Here is a 13,509-nt window from a genome sequence, read left to right on the forward strand (position 1 = left end):
ACTGCCCGAAGCATTCTTCCACGAAAATTGATAATCTTGGGCTTATCGGGATCGTTTTCTCGCGCACATTATTGATACAACGTTCTTTCAAGTCACGGAACTCGAACACGTAACCGATCGACATCCGAGCATTCCCGATTCACCTCCAATCTCGTGTGGGACCCACGGGACCTTCTTCCCCTTGCCAAAGACAAGAAGAACCACCCCTCTCTTGTCATCTTCTTCTTCAAGCCAAGAAGACAACTTGCCTTTGTCTTCCTTTTGCAAAATATCTAAGTGTTTCAATTCAACACTCCAACTTCCCATCCAAGCCATCAATGCTCTTATCTCTTCTCCATTAATGCAATGGATGAGGATTGAGCTTGATATTTCCTTAAGAAATTCGGATTCCACTAATCCATGGCCCTAATTGCACTTTTCTTCACTAATCTTGCATTTAAGCTTTCCTATATATTGTCCAAATGTCATTAACTTAAGGATTCACCTTCAAGCACTCTCTCTCTAGCATTTCTCACTCAAAAAAATGCTCTCAACCTCCCAAGAACTTCAGCAAAATCGCAGCAAGCAAGAACCATCCAAAAACCAAGCAAAACACTCAAGACTTAAGTCGGAATCCATCCCGACTTAAATCCAAACTTCACCAAATTTCATATCCTACATGTTTTCGACTCCCTCTATCCATTTCCGAGCTTAGATTTCAAGTTTGAAGCCTCTAAGTTAGAGAATCAGCTCAGTAAAGAATCGAGCACAGTTTTGGCCCAGCCGGGTCAAAACTTCCAACCCTGTTTTCTCACCTTTTCGAGTTGGTCTGAACTTTTAAAACCCATCAAACCCCTCCGGGGGTTCGTTAGGAGTCGGGAACCACCGACCTTGCTCAAAAATTCCATCGGAATCCACCGTTATGAATTCCAACCCGAAAACTGCTCAGTCGGGCCGGCGTTTCTGACTGTCTGTTCGGTTTTCTTGTATATCGGGTCGATCCGTGACCCTTTTCGACGAACAACCACTTCTATCACCTCCAGGGGTCAGTTAGGAGTCAGGAGCCGTTGGCCTTGCTCAAAAAGTACATCGGAATCCATCGTTATGAATTCCGACCCAAAAACTGCCCAGTCGGGCCAGTTTCCAGACGTGCTCTGTTTTCGGTGATTTTTGCAGGACTGTACGGGTCGAGCCGACAACTCTGGGAACAAACGACCACCACGGTCACCTAGAGGGGTCCCTTGGCTACCCAAGGCCGCCGACATTGCCTCAAAATTCCATCGGGAGCCTCCGTGGCGACGTACGACCCGACTTGTGCCACTCGGGTCTGTCCACCCTTCCAGTCGGGTCTATTGCTACCATTCGGGTCTGTTCAAGCCAAAACAGCCCAAACCCGACCCACCAACGGTCCAACCCGACTCTTGAAGGTCCCATCCCGCCTCTCGGGACAAGGTATGACCATTCCCGACTTAGAGGAGCTAGGACTTTTATATTATTGTGGTGTTTATGGAGTTTTAAGGGGTTTTAAGCATGATTTTAATTCCGAACTTTAATTTTATGCAATTTCCTTATTACACCATGCATGTTTATCATCGTTTAACGTGCTAGTATGTCGGGAAATATTTAAATCGAAGTCGAGGAAATCATCCCGACCCGGAAAAGCCGAGATCGTTCGGGTTAACCTCTCCATGAGGTAACCGAGAGCATTCTTGACCTTTTTGAGTCAAGACCAGATTCCTTTGCCCCGATTTAAATTGTTTCCCTAGTTTTATTGTTTTTCTCACATCCATGAAGTCGGTATTGTTTTATCGATTCCTTAAATAATATGTTTGTGCATGTTTGCATGTTTGAATGTGTTATTTAAATCATGATAATACCGACTTTCGTTTAATCATGTTATTTAATATGTTTGATGTTTGAGCATGCGAGAAACGATTCAAAACAAGACGGGAAAACTCGTGAAACCAAATACAAGCCATGAGACCTCTCGGCTTTCTCCAGGGAGAATAGGCCGAGAGTCTCATGGAGTTATTTGGGTTCCATGAGGCTTCCTCTTCCTGTTTTAAATCTGTTCTCGGATTTCGTGTAATTTGCAAGTTCAATTACATCGAGAATCTCACATGAAATGTCTTTCCAAACCAAAATATGTATGGATTCACAATTCGGAGACCCTTTCGGGCCTATTAGGATCAAAGGGTGTTTCGGCCATCGTTGGCCGAATCATCCTCGGTCTTTCTTGACCCGTCTTGGTCGCCGAGTCACGAATCGTTTTTACAATTAATGCATTCGACACAACCCTTAAGCATTAATTTCATGAACGGGTTAATCGGGAGCTCACATGATTAAACCCACTTCATAGTGATAAAATTTATACGAATTGACCATTAACTGATAACTCGCGTCGATGAGTTGTCAAATGACGTTGGTGCCCTTTTCAAACTTATCAATTTCAAAACTCGAAACGCGCGGTCCGATGTAGCATGGACGTCTGAAAAGGGCTTCTGTGTCTCAACTTGAGTTTTTACCTGATTCCAGGTAACTCAGGTCAGGATACAGAAGATCTTTCTAGATCACTTCCGGACAGATCGACCGATTCTTTGGCTTTTTCGGGGTTCTTGCACAACCCTGGACGATCCAGGGAATTGGTCGACACCGGTTATAGGCCGAGGTGGCCCGCACTACGATGTTTCCTCTTTTCTGAAAATAATTTTCAAATAAAGGGCAAAATCATCTTTTCACAATTCAGCGACACCCCTAGGGTTAGCATGACAGAAACACTGCAGTACGGGATAAGAACGGGCTACCTGTCCAGGTGCAGGTTCATCTGCATAGCCTTTTCTTATCTAACTGATGAGTTTTTGTCATCCTAACATAGAATCGGGTAACTAGAACGGTTATCTCTGTTAGAAAACATGCAAAATGTTGATTAACCTTTCACTCGAGCTAACCAAGCACTAGATAATGGTTAGGAGGAATTCTAGATTCCAAATCTAGAGTCAAAACACGAGTTTGGCTAATTCAGTGGAAATTCAGTGTCACAATACAGAACAACTGTAAAAGCAATCTACACACATGAGATTTGACTCTCTTTTTCAAGTTTCCAACAAAAGCCGAATGCTAAAACATTGGCACGTGTTTGATTGCTTAGCATATGGCATTTGCTCGCAAAAACACCATTAGGTTAATAATCTGTTAATTCACCTAAACACGACAATAACAAACATCTTATCTGTTATTTACCTACTGCGTGTTATCTTTCAACACTTGTTTGTCATGCGGGTCGAGCCTGATCTCTAGGCCGAATAATATTAGGGTTCAACGCCATAATCATCAAGCACAGGGTCCAACACCCTAATCATCACTCACAGGGTCCAACGCTCTATTCATTGAGAGCGCATGTCGAATTTCAGTTTTTCGGTGTTTCCCTAAATTCACGGTGAGTTAGAGCGGAATAATAACCGAATGCAAACTGACTGAGATTCACCTATTTGTAATTATGATTTGATGTATTTTTGAGAGTTCATTGTAAGGATTTTTGTCTTGTACATTCAATATGTAAGAATCTCAGTTGGCGAGCAAACGGTCCGAGAGTCGAATCATTCGAATCGGTTTCATGCTTGCCCAAAGGAAAGTAAATCCAAGATCTCGCGGTTCTAGTTCACGCAGGGATTCAACCTCCATGGTTCGATGAACTGTAACGCAAGATTGTGAACCAACTCCCCGACATACGGTTTTACTTCTCTCTCGGCTTCTCAACCGACATCGTTTAATTCACCAAATCTCCGGTGTCAAAACGTGCGAGCCGAGTGCAGCTTAATTCATGCGATATATCATAAAACATGCAAGCCTAACAAACCAGAGTACCAAAAGGGCGTGCGGGATATAGACCCGCACGTAACATGAACCTCCGAACACGGATTTTCCGGTTCTGCACAGATCAATGCCTTAACGACAAACTAGGTGTTCCATACCCCTAGACCCGGGTAATTTATCCGCCCTCGACCTTCGAGTCGTAAAATGATAAGTGGCGACTCCTTCTCTCACGCGTGTCCGTCATGCGTCCCCACGGGAAGGTGGACACTCCCAAGCCGCGCGATCCAAAAGCGCGCAATGCGGGCCCCGACGAGAGTCCACATTCGGGTTCGTACAATATATATACATACGCTATATATACTATACTGTTATATATATATATATTGTTATATATACGTTCTATATTATATATATACTGTTATTTTATATGTGTGTATATATATATATATACAGACGCTATATATATTATTATTATTTTGTTAATTAATGCATGTACGATTCATTTTGATATAGAAAAAAATCTTTATTGTTTAAATATAAAGTGGTTTTTAAATGCATTATAAGTAAATAATGTAAATTCAAATTAATAAAGTTATAATTGTCTTATAATAGACATTTATTTCATTAATTAACTCTCCTCTCCATCCCTCTCCCTTCTTAAAATCTCCCAAACAAGATACATTCTCCCTCCCTCCCCTTTCCTCTCCTCTCCCTTCCCCTCTTATCCCTCCCCTAAAAACTCCCAAACACAATGTTAAGGAGACAATTTTAAATGATCTTATCTTATATTGATATGGAAAGGAAGAACCAATAAGATTTCTTTAATAAAAAATAATTATAACAATTATTTGAGTGATTAGCATAAATTCTCATGCTTTATGCAATTTAATTGGTATTTTCTCACGTCACGAGACCAGATATAATCACTCAAGAACTTCTCATATTTAAGGCTTTCCTTAGATCATGATTTTGCAAGTGGCAATAATGTCTGCCTTTTACAATTATGACGTGGTTGCCTTTAATTATTGGTTAATAGGATACCAAAAAGTTTTATCTAAAAAAAGTAATTTTTACCAAAACAATAAACTAGAAGTAATTGATGAAAAAGTTCGGTTAATAAATTCGCGCATATAATAGCAGATTACCTACCATCCTTCTAGAAAGAGTCATATTGATTCTTCTATATTAGATAAAACCAAGTGGAAGGTAACACAAATAATAGAGGACAAAATCGAAAAAAAGAAAAAGAAACTCACTTGATGCAATCATATTCATTGTAATTAAAAAAAATCCATATTCATCATCCACGTAGAAAAAAAGCAGTTCCAGTTCAATGACACGTGCCTTCAACGTAGAATTAAGATCGTTTACTTAAATTCGCCAAAATTGCTTTATAACATCCCTTTGTATTTTATCTCTTTCCTCTACTTTCTCGCACATACGATTTTTTATTGTAATTGAAAAAAAAAATATTGTAACAATATGGGTTGGTTCAGCTTTTCATGTCGTTCGGCGTCTGTCTTCTCCTTAAGCAATGTCCCGGATTCAAATATTGTGAATAAGATGATCCATGATTAGAAGAGATGGACCGACCTAGTTCAAAATATAAATTAATCGGAGCTCATTAAATTTCCAAATACTAAGTACTTTGGGAGAAGAATAATTTCATTGGAAGGAGAGTTTGATGAATTTACGCATTACGTCAAAATATATTCAAAATTGTAAAGAAAATATAAATTTGTTAAGAGTTTGAGATGTGGGAGAAATTCCATACAAGTTTATAGAGGCGAATTCAATTTCATTAGCTGTAAAGGGTAAACTTTTAGTGAATATAAGTCTAACCACTCAAACGAACATCGAAAATTTAACAATATCCTTTTCATCCTTATTATGAGCAATTCGCTCACGATCGCTGAGAATATGTTTATCTTGAGTTCTTATTGGTACTATCCAGTGTATCCACACTATCGGCTAGTAATATGAGGTCACTTCAGAATTCAGATATGTCATTGTTCAGAATTCAGATATGTAATTGAAGTTTTCTTCTCTTATGTACAATTATGAGTTCCAATCTTGTTAGGCGTTGTGTGGAATTGACTCCCATATATAAATGCGACAGGCCGGCGTGAATTGATCCTTGGCAAAATTAGTTGGTGCAAAAGTCTCAAGAACAACCTCCCCCACAACAATAAAAAAAATAATAAAATAAATAAAATAATAAAAATAAAAATTGAAGTAGATTACTATATACTTTGGCTTCATAAAGATGATAATTAAGAGTCATAATGCCATTACTCGTGGATGAAAATTCCAAGCTGTATGCATGTGATGATATTGATCTTTTCGGTAAGCTTAAAATATAGGAGAAATTACTCTTATAATTCCGAGAGATCGAGTATTAAAGATTATTTCCTTTCTATTAAATTTTCATTGGACTTATACGGGCTTAAACCCATATCCACTTAAAAGTTCAAGCTGATAAGTGGTAGTACCTAAGTCTCATATCAACCAATGGATATTCATTCATTTTTCCAATGTAGGATTAACATCCTCAACACCCACCCTCACCTGTAACGTGTGGTCTATTTCTGGCTACACATTGTAGGGTGGCCTTAAACACCCGCTCTCAACTACTGACATCGAGTTGGACTCATCTTCTGTGCTCGGGCGAGAGGGACTAACATGAGACGCTCTTTTGGCTGCTCTCGATATTGGGTAGGCATAATATGAGCCCACGTGGATACGCAGAAATGTAACCCGCTCTTATACCATATTAAATTTTCATTGGGCTTATACGGGCTTAAGCCCATATTCACTTAAAAGCTCTAACTGATAAGTGGTGGTACCTAAATCTCATATAAACCCATGGATATTCATTAATTTTTCTAATGTGGGATTAACATCCTCAACACTTTCTAACAAGTGCACTTTTCTAAACTTGAGCATGTGTTCTCCTCCTTATACGAGTTGAATCTACTTACCACTCAATGAACTCTTTGTTGATACCTGTGATATTAATTTCACTTGAAGCCTATCTTGTTCAGATTAACTTTTTCGTTATAGATGATTTACAGCGCAATCAAGGACCAGGCATATGGAGAATATTAATTTTGTTTCCTTCATTTCTCCACTATCTTATCCGTTCATATATCCGTCGGTCTCCATTATAATAAAAAGAAAATTACGTTTACTTATGAGAGACAGAAGCGAAGTTGGGTGTTAAACATCACAAGAACATGAAAAATTATATTATATCTAATGCTTGATTCATTTTTTTGCCACTCAAATCATAGTTTTTCGTTTAAAAAATACTGATAGCCGAAACAATTTTTTTTTGTGCACCACCTTGTATTTGAGAGTTCAGTGGGCCTCTACTAATTTAGATTCGAGCCGTGTTGGTTCGATCCGAACTTGAGAGCTTGCTTAAGAAAGGGTATGCGATCAACCTCCTGGCCATATGACATTGGATAGATAGTTTAGATTTTAGTAATTATATCAGTGCAGGAAATAAAGAGTAAATATTGAAGAATTCGTCCTAACTTAGTAAAAGAATTTCGTATTTTGCATTTTGAAAAGCATCTCATGACTAACTAACATGAATCTTAAATTATCTTATAATTTTTTAAGTTGATGAACGTACATTATTTTGGTGTTGGCTTTTGGTTTCATGGGTCATAAACCCACCTGAATTTAGGAAAAGTAAAAAAAAAATCCATAAAACAAACTAGGAAGTAAGAAAACAAAATCTTAGATTAAGAAAAACCCAAATTAAAAAAAAAAAACCTGATCGGGACCCCCCGGTTTGGTTGGACTTGCTGATTGGTTGGATTTTTTGAATATCCCGACCGTTTTCTATTAATTAAAATAAGACTCCTAGATTATTTTTTTCAATAGATTCATGGAGCCATCGGTGTTATCTCCTTAGAGCAAACTTCTAATGGGGAATGAACATTGCCATTGTGGAAAAAGTCTCACTTGGGGAATTGAGTGATTTTATATGTTGGGAAGTCTCCTTATAGGGTGCATGAAGGAAAATGCCCGTTAACGTCTATTGGTCAAATAGTTTAAGTCCTTGAACCCCGACAAAGAAATCTTCAATTAATAATAATATTATTATTATCAATTACCCAAAAAATATAAATATTATTATATTACAATTTGCGGGAAATCATTGAATTTCGAAAAATTAAATTAAAAAAGGGCTATAGCAAGGGGGGACCGTACACAGTCTCCCACATGCAGCATGTGTATGATGAATATTAGTCAATTATATTTTTAAGGCATCACAATGTGTGTAGAGGGCCTCGATCTCATGAGTAGCTTAAACCAAGACACTCAATGAACTCTGGCCCCATTAATACAGCTAATAATTAAATTAATTATGTTTTTCGAGTAAAAAAATAATTAATTATGTGTTAATAATAGATTAGGGCACCTACCCAAGACCCAAGAAGATTGCATGACTTAAAACTAGGGCTAGGAGCCCCTTAATGCCCTAACAAGATCCTACATCTATGTGCTTACCATCTCTCATCTTTACACATTTGTGTGTGCACAAGAATCTGTGGGGACCCTAAAATGGGACACTTGTCTTGATTGTCTTGGACAGGCGTCTAGGGTTTGAGTCAAAAAGACACTCCAAAGATTTTTGCAAAAGTAGAGATGCAAGTTGTTGTTGATACACACTTCAGCATGCATGCATGGATGGAAGGTTTTGGGATATGTGGTTCTTGGTTTTCTCTCGCAACCCAACAACATGTCGAAATGTCCCTTTGCAAGTCTCGAATGTTAAGGACACTTTCTCAGAGCCCAAAGAGATTTTACTATGCGTTCAAGATACATTCTTTCTTGCATCCTGATTTGTTGCGACAAGCTTCTCCTAGACATTCCCCTATGTATCTGAGAAGACACACACACACACACACAAACCTTTATACATATATATTTCAAAATGTTGCCAAGTCAAATAAGACAAATATAGAAAGATTAAATTGCACAATATATCTCAACATTCACATATTATCTTAGTTTTATCCCAATGTCGATTTTTTTTTCTGAGATATCTAATATTAATGGTTTAGTATCAAATCTATCCCGCTGTAAATATTCCATCCATTTTTTACGGAATGATGACGAAATTCTCAATATAAGGGAAAAATTATACCATATATCCAAATTTTTTTGTTCTTTCTCAGTTATTCAAACCTTTAACTTTTTTGCTCAATTCCATCCCAACCCTTCTATTTTTTTTCAATTTCATCCCATTCTTTTCAGATTCTCAAATTTATCCCAACATGTTGGGATAATATTAAGAAAACAGTAAAAGATTGGGATAAAACTGAGAAACTACCAGAATATTGGCATAAAATTGAGAAAGCATCAAAATGTTAGGATAAAAGTGAGAAACAACAAAAAAGTTGGGATATATGGTGTAATTTCTCCCTTGTATAGGGAAATCAATTCTGTCAAAAATGAACGGAACTTTTACGGGGGGATAGATTTTAAACCAAACCATTAACGTTAGGATATCTCAGAAAAAAATTGAAGTTGGAATAAAACTAAGATAAAATGAAAATATTGGGATACATGACGTTGTTTTCCCATATAGAAATCAATATAAGTTGGTTTAAGTAATTCTACACTTATTTCTCTTAAGAAAAATCTAGGGTCGACTCTTATGAATGAAAACAATTTTGGTTGAGAGAGAGCTTTATCACTATATGGACCAACCATATCTTGAACTAGCTCACTGGACTTTTGAATACCAAGGTAAAAAAAGAAAAGGACAAATAGAAAGTGAAGCAACCTGCTTGAGATAAGGTACCATGTAATTTCTTATGGAGTATTAGGCCAATTAATTTTCAGTATGTTCCATCATTCTACAACTACTAGTCGTGGAGCTTGTGCGTTGCATGAGATTGAATGTCATCTTTCTTTCGCTAATTTTGTTATATAATATACATGTTATAAATTATAAAAAAATAGTAATTTACAATCAATAAAAGTATATGATTAGAAATATTAGACTAATGGTAATTTAATTTCACGAATAAGATATGGAAAAAAAATTATATAAAAGAAGAGAACTAGATATATGTCTTGAAAAATTTAACATTGTCAAGTTTATGCATAAAAATTTTAAAAGAGAAATTCCAACCATGGCAGGATAAATTTTTATCTTCAACATTATCAAGATTCACATGATATTGTATTGTGTCTTATATTAACACTCATTCACATACACAAAATTGGAGAACCTTAAAATTCTACAAAAGTTTATGTGTGAAAAAAAGCAAAAAATTTAAGAACTCACCTCCAAAAGTCTCATTGTGGATATACTAACGTAAACTAGCGTGCGTGCAAAAAATTGAGGAACTAATTGTGGTAGCAACGGTCATGGTTTGTGTTTGGTGCCTCTCCTATTGATAGCGTATCATACATAATACAATATAGATAGTACATTATATCTTTATCTAAAAAAATATGATTAGATTTACTTTTTGAAAAATAAACATCAGATCTAAGAAAATATATCTCATTCATTTTTTGAAAAGCAAATAAGAACTTATTTGATTTGTTTTATGTGGACTTTTTTTTTATAAAATCTTATATCATCTATATTCTACCATTATTTGAGTCAAAGTTTAATTTTGTAACTACCTGTATTTGAAAAGTCGAAAGTACCCCTTTTCTAGTGTATATAATTTTACTAAATGAGAAATTTGAGAAAAATAATGGCTAGTTCTATAGATTTAAATCTATATATTTTAAAAATAAAAAATATAAAAAGCTCAAAAATCAAGAAAATAACTATCAGTCCTAAAAATCTATAATTTTTTGTTTTAAAAAATTTTAAAAATAAAAATAAAAATTATTTTATAAAAAAGCTCAAAAAACTGAAAAATAATGACTGATCTTACAAATTTACATTTATATAATGGGTAAATTGCGCCGGTGGTCCAAAATGTTTTAAAAATGTTTCATGATGGTCCAAAAAGTTTTTTTCGCTACATGATGGTACAAAATGTTTCAAAGTTGTTTCATGATGGTACATACAAACCTTCAACTCGAGCTGACGCCGTTAACATTTTGCTGACGTGACGCGTTTTATGTGTCACTTTTGTTACGTGGAACCAATCATAGTGCGCCACGTCATTTAAGACAAAATAAAATTTTAAAAAGTCCAAAAAAATCCAAAAATTAATTAAAAAAATACAAAAAAAGAGTAAAAATTTTGAATAAAATATAAAATATTTTAAAATATTGAAAATTTTAAAATTATTTTTAAAAATTTAAAATTTTTTAAACTTTTTAAAAAATATAAAAATACAAAAAAGAGTACAAATTTAGAAAAAAAATAAAAAAATTATTTTAAAATTTTGAAATTTAAAATTAAATTAAAAATATTTTAAATTTTAAATTTAAATTTTAAATTAAAAATTTTAAAATTATTTTTAAAAGTTTTTAAAATTTAAAATTATTTTTAAAAGTTTTTTAAATTTAAAATTATTTTTGAAAGTTTTAAAATTTTTCTGCCACGTCAGCAAGGAGGTGACACTTAGTAGCCACGTCAGCGTCGGCTTGACGGCGTCAAGCTCGAGTTGACGGTTTGTACTATCATGAAGCAACTTCGAAACATTTTGTACCATCATGTAGCGAATAAAACTTTTTGGACCATCATGAAATATTTGTAAAACATTTTGGACCACCGGTACAATTTACCCTTATATAATTTAAAATTTTAAAATTAAAATAAGAAAATTGATTCTATAAGAAAGCTAAAAAAAAGTTCGAGAAAATAATGAACGGTTACACAAATCTATATACATATATTTTTAAAAGTACAAAAAAATTGTCTTTTAAAAAAAACTTAAAAAATAAAGAAAATTTCATTCAACAACATAGCGTTTTGAGACAATATGACTGAGCCCATCATATTCTTCCTTTCATATATGTATATATATATACATGCGCGCAAGAATGTAGCGTCAAAGCCTGTCGCCTGATGTTAAAATATATTACAAAATTTTATAATAACTAGAATAATGGCTAGAAGTAGATATACATAATTTCGTTCTAATTTGGGCATTGTTTTGGTGAGATGTATGTCTTTGTCATAATAAGGAATACTAGCAGGAGCATGATCAGGTGAAAATTATGCTTGATATCATAAAGAAAAATTCTCTCTTTATAAACTGTTACCGAGAAGATTTGAACAGAAAATACAAGAGAAGGAGAGTAGAAATATTCAAATACGTCTCTTAGGAGACATCCAATAAAATTGGAACGATATAGAGATATTTAGATACGTAGTGTCCAACCACCGTGGGTTATTTCAAATGATTAGATGTTGATTTCGCTTAAATAAGGTCTCGGATTCGAGTATTTGTAAATGCGAAGAATCCACACTATGAAAGTTTTACCTCTTAGTGGACCGACTCAACTCAACTGGATTAATCGGGCTCAATCAGACTTTTGGATATTAGGATTCACACTGAAATACATGGTGTCCATGAGACTAAAATTATGGAAATAGAAGATTTATCATTATGAGCAACTTAATTAGGAGATCACATGGATTAGGTATCCTATTTATCGGCCAAATGATACGACAGAATCTGGAAATCTCTATAACAAATTGTACATAAACCAGATAGAAAATCATGATATTTTGATTCCTTTAATAACAAAATATCTCTAATATATATGGTAAGTTTATTTAACACTTCTTTAGTGGATCTCTATCAAATATGAATGTCCTTTGCCATTGATTGGTTTAGAATTTCTAAAAGGTCTCGGGACTAACTAATGGTACTTTTATATCAAAATAAATATATATAATGTTCATGTTCGCTTATTTTTTATCAACAATGCTAAATCCTCCTTGAAAATTACCTAATTACCATCCCAATAGTCACATTAATTAAAATGCCGTTGGATATGATAAAAGTGCACTCCATGCCGCTGCGAGTAAGTACAAGAAAATAAAAATCTAAGGGTAAATATTAGTGGTTCTACCATTCGCTTTCGAGGACGCTTGTCATTTCTTTTAATTATAGAAGAGCAACACGTAACTTTGGGGAGTACGATTTTTTTTTTCCTTTTTAGTTTGGTGTGTGATAGTTACTATTGAGGATAGTCTAGGAAGTGGTACCGATATTTATCCAAAATCTAAATATAAAGGGAATAGATAGTTCACCAATAATTGAAATTCCTTGTTGTCAAAATAAAGGCAAGTGCTACTTCCCGATTTCTCTTTATTGCGACCTTACCAAAATGGATATATATAAATGATTCCAAATTAGAGAGAAACAAAATTGAAATTTCAGACCTTTAATTTTTTCGATAATCTTTAATTACTTTTTATGTGGGGGCATTTTGAGCCCTAATTTCGATTTATTCTCACACTCAATAGTAAATCACTGTCATTTACTTAACCAAAAAATGTTACTTTTATTTTAATTATGTCGATACAACAAGCAACAAGCTCTGGACAATTGTCTTCAACACACATCTTTTCGAGGACCAAACGTACGATGGCCATCGTACTGGATTGGGTTTTTTGATTATTTAGAACAAAACAAACCTAATTTCCCTGACCGCGGGCAGAAGAGAGAGAAGGTTTTCCAGTGACATAGACAGACAAGCGAAGGGATCCGGGCAGGTTTTGGTAAAATGGTGAGGGTGGGTCACCAAAATTACCCATCAGTCTATCAA

Source organism: Punica granatum, chromosome 8 (genome assembly GCF_007655135.1).
Source record: "Punica granatum isolate Tunisia-2019 chromosome 8, ASM765513v2, whole genome shotgun sequence".
Lineage (NCBI taxonomy): Eukaryota > Viridiplantae > Streptophyta > Magnoliopsida > Myrtales > Lythraceae > Punica > Punica granatum.